Below are 8,433 nucleotides of genomic sequence, written 5' to 3'. Positions count from 1 at the left end.
AGTTACGGAGGGAAAAAGTAAGAAAGAGTGGAAGAGAGGAGAGAGATAGGAAGAAAAGAGAAGGAGGAATGAAGTAAGAGAGAGTGTGGAGGTGAGGAGAGAGGTGAGAAGAAGAGAGGGAAGAAAGAGGTGAGAGGGAGAAAGAGAGGAGAGCGTGAGGAAAAGAAAAGAAGGAGGAAAGAATTAAAAGAGGGCCGAAGAAAGGAGAGAGGTAGGAGAAGTAAGGGGGCGAGAAGGAAGAAGTGAGGGGGAGTGGAAAGTGTGAAAGGGAGAAGGAAGGCTAGGGAGAGGAAGAGAAGAATGGAAAGGGGGTACGAGGTTGAAAAAAAGGAAAGGAGACGAGAAGGAGGAGGTCATGGAGGGAGGAGGAAACGGGAGAGAGAGAGAGGAGGAAGAGAGGAATGAAGGAAGAAAGAAAGAAAGGAAGAAAAAAAGAAGAGGGAAGAAAAAAAGCAGGAGGAGGATGGGAAACGAGAGAGAGAGAGAGAGAGAGAGAGAGAGAGAGAGAGAGAGAGAGAGAGAGAGAGAGAGAGAGAGAGAGAGAGAGAGAGAGAGAGAGAGAGAGAGAGAGAGAATAAAAACAAGAAAATACCCCACCAATCTCTCGTCTTCAACAACTCCCTAAGAAAAAGCACAAGAAAAAGGGCCAAATTAAAACCCAAACCCATCTAGCAACGATAAACTCAAAAAAAAAAAAAAAAAGCCAATTACTGTTTTATCACGTCCTGTTTTTCTCACCTGCTGGGGAGATCCACCCAAAAGGTAGGATGTGCTGGTATTTTTGATCCTACTAGACTGGGAGGTGAGGAGAGGAGTGGAGGAAAGGAGGGAAGGAGAGGGATGGGATGGAGAGGGGAGAGGAGGAGAGAGAAGGAGAGGGATGGGATGGAGAGGGGAGAGGAGGAGAGGGAAGGAGAGGGATGGGATGGGATGGGGAGAAGGAAGGAGTGGAGAGGAGAGCGGGAACTGGAATGGATTGGTAGGGAAGGGAAGGACGAAATAGAGAGAGGAGTGGTAATGAGAGGTGAATTGGTAAAGGAAGAAGAGAGATGGGAAGGGAAGGAATGGGAAGGAGAGAGGAGTGGAGAGAAGACGAAAGAAGAGGAGAGGAGCGTAGAAGAGAGAGAGGAGAGGACAGGAGAGATGTGAGGAGAGTAGGGAATGGAAATGAGATGAATGGAAGGGAAAGGAAGGGAAGGGAAGGGAAGGGAAAAGATGGGATGGGGAGAGAAGAGGAAAAGAGAAGAGAGGTGGTAAGATGAGAAGGCAGAAAGGAAGAACCGGGAAGAAGAGAAGAGGAGAGGAGAGGAGAGGAGAGGAGAAGAGAACAGAGGAGAGGAGTGAAAGACAGGAAAGAAGAAAATGAAGGGAAGGAAGGAATGGGAGGAACTGGAGGAGAGAGAGAGGAAAGGGGTGGAGAGGAGACGTGGTAACGGAAAGAGAGAGAGAGAGAGAGAGAGAGAGAGAGAGAGAGAGAGAGAGAGAGAAATATGAAAATAAAATGAAATGGCAAGATAAAAAGACAAAAGAATAAAAATGGAGGAGAGAAAGAAAACGGAGACTGAAAAGGGAGGGGTACTAGCCAATTCTGCCAACCACCAATTAACACCCGCCACAAACAGAGATAATGACCCAGGTAAGAGCAATTAGCGGTCCCTCACGAAATGCACTTGGGTCGAGGATGGCTGAGAGACCTCTTGGCTGCCTCACTAATTCGTAATAGACACTAATTTAGGCAAAGCATAATTATATCTATGAATTTTCAGCTATTTAAGAAACCGGTATTTGTGCTTCGTCTTTCTTTCTGTTTATCATGGTAATAACAGTAACAGCAACAATAACAACAACAACAACAACAACAACAATAAGTGAAAATAATAATAATAATAATAATAATAATAATAATAATGATAATAATAATAATACTGATAATACCAATAATACAGAGATACTAATGATGTTGCTGGTGCATACTACTGTCAATGATATCAAAGTTACATAATGAAATAATCTTATATAATACAGTAGGAATAAAGTAAAAAAATACATACTTACAGTGCCATGGCTGCCTTTCACACCTCAGCTGAATTTACCTCAGTCCCATAACAGTGTCTTCCCAGATGTAAACAAACGCACGTGGTTTCCTCGTGTTTGTTATGATCTCATGTTACGTCTGATTTCAGGAGAGAGAAAGAAAAGAGAAAGATGAAAAAAGTAGGAGGAAAGTAAAGAGGGAGGAAAAAAATAGTATGAAAGAAAGAAGTAAGAAGAAGGAGGAGAGAGAGGAAAGGAGTAGGAGAGAAGAGAGGAGAGAGAGGTAGGGAGAAGTACACTAGAGCATTGTGGGTGATGGAGAGTCTTTTTCAGTATTTTCCGTCACAGTAAATCACTTCACCGCGATGACGTCTCTTTCATTTTATTCTTGGTACCTTTAGTTTTTTTTTTTTTTCCTTTTAATCTTAAGGCAAAATTTTCGAACTGGAGGTGTTAGATATACCTGCCATTACCCCTTCAAAAACATGAGATCTTACCTAAGTTGGATAAAAAAGTCTTAAGGAAGAAAGAATACACTGAAGACGTTATCGTACTGAAGGATTAATCACCTATGCTTCTGAGACGGAGGGATTGAACTGACACTTTAAAATGTACACACACACAGGACCCGACGATTTTTTTTTTTTTCAAAGCCACTGTTTATTTCACTCACTATAGGTGGTTTATTTTCATCTGAGAGAGATCTGTAACCCCTTCCAGCTCAATTTATGGCCAGGTGAGGTCAGATTGGAGGCTGGTTCTGACTAGTAACCAAGGAGACTCATTCTTAGCTCATAACCATAGGCTCATCAGATTTCATGCAACCACAAGTTAGCTTTCAAGTTGTAAGAGGTGCCCAGTTCCCTCAGATGAAAATGAACAGCCTTTGGTTCCATCTTCCTTGCATTAAGAAGAATACAAAAAAAAGAGATTATGTCACTATGTTCTCCAGCCATCACTATATCACACTTTTTATCACATTCACTGGTAGCTTTTAGCCCCTTCACTGCGAGGACATGATTGGTACTCCAGTGTGTATAAGTTCGAGACGATTTTGCTAAGCTTGGTGGGATTTTTCGAACTGGAGGGGTGATATATTCCTCCCTTCACCAGTTCACTACGAAGTCTCCCCAAAGAATAAAATCGTCTGGCGGTAGGAAGGGTGGAATTTAATGCCATCGCACTGTAAAGAACCTGGGCAAGCACAGTTTTTCTCATGTCGGATAGTGACGCAGAAATACTCGGGCTTATGCTATACGGAAATTACTCTTATGGTTACTGTATTTTGCAAGGAACATTTTTTTTTTTTACACTTTACATTTATGTACACTCACATATCACATAAAGTTCACATACTGTATTATTTTTCAATCCTGTCCTTCTTATTACAGTACGTATATCTATATCTATCTATCTATCTATCTATATGCTGTCGTAATATAAACTAACTTGAAAAGAAGTGCTCGAAGCATACTCTCACTCTCCCTTGGATACTAGATGTTCCGCCGTTTCGTCAATATCAACTCTTTTCTCGAATTTCCCTCATTAGCGACGCTGTACAACCTTCTGTACGTCTTCACAAATTCGTATTGAACTCCTACTGCACAACACTGCTTTAGTAACACGCAAGATGAAGAAATTATCGATAAAAAACTACACGTGTTCGTCTGCCACTCACGAGCACTGTACCGTCCAACTGTCGCCTGACGTAACATACCCACGCACTGTAAACAAGAAGGTCTATAAACCTGGGTGGTTCGGAGCGCTTCAAATACGGGACAAAAAGGTTCGAAGCACACTTGTCGGAAGGAATGAACCTGGTTGAGGATAAGATGACGTAACTAGCTACATCTACAAGCTTTGGTTTAATTGTCTGACTCACTGCAGGCTTAAGAGTTTTAGACATTTGCTAGGTCATTTCGGCCCCAACCTAGAAGTCCTGAGTTCGAATCCCGGGTCGGTAATGAAGCTTTTTCGTTATGCCCCAGCCTCTTCGTACCCAGAAATAAGAGAGGGAGTGTAAATTTAGCGGTTCCATAGCCTAGTTAGAGGGAAGACTGAGACTCACCAAAAATTTAAAAGTCTGCTTCAGTGGCCCTCGTGCAGTTGACAGAAGTGAATTTGTCTTTTCCTCCCCGTCACTCTCAAGGTATTGCACTCCATTCAGATTTTTTTTTTCCCCTTCCATTTGCTAATTTCTTTCCTAGTAGACTTTTTCCTTTCCTCACCCGCCCTCACCCCCACAGTTGCATCTTTTTCAGTGTCAATAATTGCCTTTGCCCAAAACCTCAGCATTTCCCCTTACATCCTAATTCTATTCTCCTTCGTTCATATTCCTCAACCACTTTAATGTGATGACTTTATTTTTGCTACGACTGGACGATTTTTCTCCAGCATAAGTGACTTTGTAATGAATGAGTCAGACACAAGTAACTCTGCCATTGCTGCTAACTTCTGCAACATTCACACGATTTTATTCAATTTGGGGGAATGATGGATAGATGGTGGATAGAAAAAAAATGAATAAACTACCACCTGACTGAAAAGGTTATATATTCCATTTTCCCTTTCCTTGACCCACCTTCCTCATGAAATCCTTGAAATCTCCCCTTCCCCCTCCCTCCTTCTTCCATTCCTCCTTACTTCTTCCCCTTTCTGCCTTCCCACACCTTCTTCTTCCCCTACCTTCCATTTCTACCTTCCCCCCTTATTCCTCTTCCTCCTCATTTTCTTCCCCTTTTCCTCTCTCCCCTCTTTCCTCATTCCCTCTCCTCCTAGCATTCTTCCCCCTTCCTCCTCTCACTTTCCTCCTCCTCCTCTCTTTTTACTGTTTCATTTAACCTCTCGATCTTTCTACTTTCCTCCCTCTCCTCACCCATTCTCTTCATCTTCATCTCTCCAAACTCTATTTCCTTCTCTTCCCTTCCCACCTCCATGACCTTCCCTCCTTTCCCCTTCCTTCCTCTCTCCTCCTTATCCCTTCCCTCCCCTCCCCGACTTATCTACCTTCTTCCCCTCTTCCTTTGATCATGGGAGAATAGTGCATCTCGTTTCATAATTCTGTCTAGTACTGAAATATTCGTATTGTATTTTTTCATTACCGTTATCCTTATTTATGTGGCAAATAATGTTCCTCTCAGTGTTCCATTTCTTCTCCTCTTTCTCCTCCTCCTCCTCATTATTATTATTATTATTATTATTATTATTATTATTGTTGTTATTATTATTATTACTATTTTTATCATCATCATTATTAATATTAGATGGTACTGTCATGTGGAGAGAATGGATGTGGACAGTGGAGAAAAGGATATATATGAGAAAGTCTGAAGGTGGGAGGAGGAGTGGTAGGCCAAGAGGAAGATGGATAGACATGGTAAATAAGTGTGTGAGAAAGAGAGGAATGGAGGATGACGAGGCTAGGAGATCCACAAGGGAACGAGCTGGCTGGATGAATTTTGTACAGAGGAGTGCATGACAAGAGTTTGGCACACACACACACACACACACACACACACACACACACACACACACATGCAATTAAGTAGTCAGGATTCCATGGACTTGAATGATGAATGCATGTGTGTGTGGGGGGCCCATTTCATCGTGCATGTTGTTAATTACTTTTGCCTGTATCGTATTCTTTCCTTTTCCCGACTTTCTGTACCATACCTCACCCTACCGGCAAGTGGGAAGAAGTCTTGATAATGATGATGATGATGATGATGATGATGATGATGATGATGATGATGATGATGATGATGATGATGATAATAATAATAATAATAATAATAATAATAATAATAATAACAAATAACGATAATAAAAAGAAAGGTATTATTTTTACCATCATCATTATTATTACAACAACAACAACTACCACCATTACTATCATCACTACTGCTGTTCGTCTAATTCTAATCGCGTTCTAACAGCCTTCCCTATTATGCTAATCTCGCCCGGCTCACCACAGACAATGCTCGCCCTGTCACAACACGTACACGTAAATTGCAATGCTCATACCCACTCAAAATAATGCAGCTCCGAAACACAAAGCGTAGTGAGATAAGAATCAGAGAGGAGGGGCGGGATGGGAGGGAGGAGAAGGGGGAGAGAGGAGAAAGAGAGAGGGAGGGAAGGAGGAAAGATAGGTGAGACAGATTGCTTGAGAGAGAGGTAAGAGGGAATGGGAAAGGGAGAAGAGCGAGGCAACGGAGGGGTCTGGGAGGGAGGGGAAAGGAAGAGGAAGTCGGAAGGGTGGGAGGGAGGGAGGAAAGATAGGTGAGACTGACTGTTCGGAGAGATGTAAAAGAGAATGAGACAGGGAAGAGATTGAGGCAGAGGAGTGGCGGTGGGGGAAAAAGGGACTGGGAAGGAGGGGAGGGAGGAAAGATAGGTGATGCAGATTGCTTGGGAGAGGAGAGTGAGTGAGAGAAAGAAGAGGAGAAAGAGAACACTGAAAGAAGAGGGAGGGTATGGAAGGGTGAAGGAAAAGGAGGATGGAGGGAAAGGAAGATATGTGGAATGGGAAGAGAAAGAGAAAAGAATAAGTGAGAAAGAAAAATGGTCTGAGTGAGGAGAAAGAGGAAGAGGAAAAGGGGAGATCGGCGGAAAGGAGAGAAGGGAGAAATATTCATCTAAAGACTTTGATATTTCGTTTTTAACTTCCTTCAAAACTCTGGAAGACATTGTATCTGGTCCCAGAATAACATCAGCCATATGAGAGGAGTTTTTAACCTGGGTATACTAAATCTTTGCTTGTTTTACGCATTTGTTTGAAGTATTATCTATTTCATGAGAGACAGGATGGATGATATTAAAAAAATCATTAGTTATTTCCTTCCAACTGAACGACAAGTACGATGGTGTTACCTTAGGAAACAGCAAGCCATACTGTGCGTCTGATTGTGAGGATGATTGGTTGGCCTGAAAAGTTTGATTGAGAAGTGGATATTTGGTTGGAACTGAGGCGGGACAAACAGGTGATTGGTTGGTTAGAGGAGAGACTGAGTAATAGCTGCCTGCTGGAATGAAGTGATTGAAATTTTTACGGGGAACTTTTCTGCTTTCTTTTTCAGTGTACATTTATCCCTGACACCGACACTCACAAACCTATATGAAAAAATAGTCAAGTTCATTTAGATTCTGTTGAAATAATTAGTTTTATATAATCCAAGAAATATAAGGGATGAAATTATGATGTTGATGCTATGGATAAGTTTATAACACATTCATTCTTATTTGCAGGTACGTGATCGTGGACGCAGTGGTACGCAGGTGTCAAAGAAAACATCAAGTGGCACAGGTAGGAAGAAAGGTTAGGAATCTCTGTCTTAAGGTTACTGACTGCCCAGTTCCGTCTGACGAAAATTTACAGCTGGCGAAATACAGTTGAAATCCTACCTCTACTAGTGTGTGTTTTCAAATGATTCGATTTTTCCGCTATGTATTTGCTATATTTTGGGGAGATATATTGTGTCTCTGTCTGTACTACTCTAACATTAACCTCTTGTAGATGAATAGGTCTAGCCCTTTGTGCCAAGACTAGAATTTTCTCCACTTACTAACGATTTCAGTATTTTGGGCACAACAGTTTATTTTTGGATATGGCTGTTAATATCCCTTTGTGCGTTGGTTATGCAGAGTATGGCGACGTTAGAAAGTTTTATATAACACAGAATAAGACAGTAAAGTTTAAGAAGCAAAATAAGTCGCTTAGGAAAAGGTGATAGGGAGCTTCTTTAACCGTGATAATACGGCGTTACGTGTCATTTTACCGCGGGATTCATTTCTAAGCTTGAGGTAAATCCTGTCAACGTTTCAATAAAATGACTTTGAAATTACCACTGGAAGAAGTTCAGTTTAATGTTCAACAGAGAGAGGGGAAAGGAAGAGGAGGGGGGAGAGAAATGGGAGAAAGAAGGACGAGAGAGGGGAGAGGGAGAAAAGAGATGGGGGGAAGAAAGGGGAATAGATGTGAGAGAGGTGGAGAAAAGAAGGTAGGAGAGAGACTGGAGGAGGGGGACGAAGGAGAGGGTCGGGAAGAGAGGGGGAAGCGAGATCAGGATGAATGAGAGAGAGAGAGAGAGAGAGAGAGAGAGAGAGAGAGAGAGAGAGAGAGAGAGAGAGAGAGAGAGAGAGAGAGAGAGAGATATGCAAGGGAGTGGCAGTATGATCTCCACGATAAGCGAAGACAACAGGAGGGAGGGAGGCAGGCAGTCCTATAAAATGATTAACCAGATGTTCCCAGATAACACAGATAACACGACAGACCTAAATTCTGATCACCAGGATAACGGGGCCAAACTACCTGGATATTATTAAAGGTGAGGGATTGAGATTAAAATACCTGTGCCGATTAAATAATGAGGTAATTACTGTCTCTAAATTAGCTACTGT

This window comes from Coenobita brevimanus, chromosome 43 (assembly GCF_032717465.1).
Source record: "Coenobita brevimanus isolate Jiangsu-jjx chromosome 43, ASM3271746v2, whole genome shotgun sequence".
NCBI lineage: Eukaryota > Metazoa > Arthropoda > Malacostraca > Decapoda > Coenobitidae > Coenobita > Coenobita brevimanus.
Note: the sequence above shows the minus strand (reverse complement) of the source record.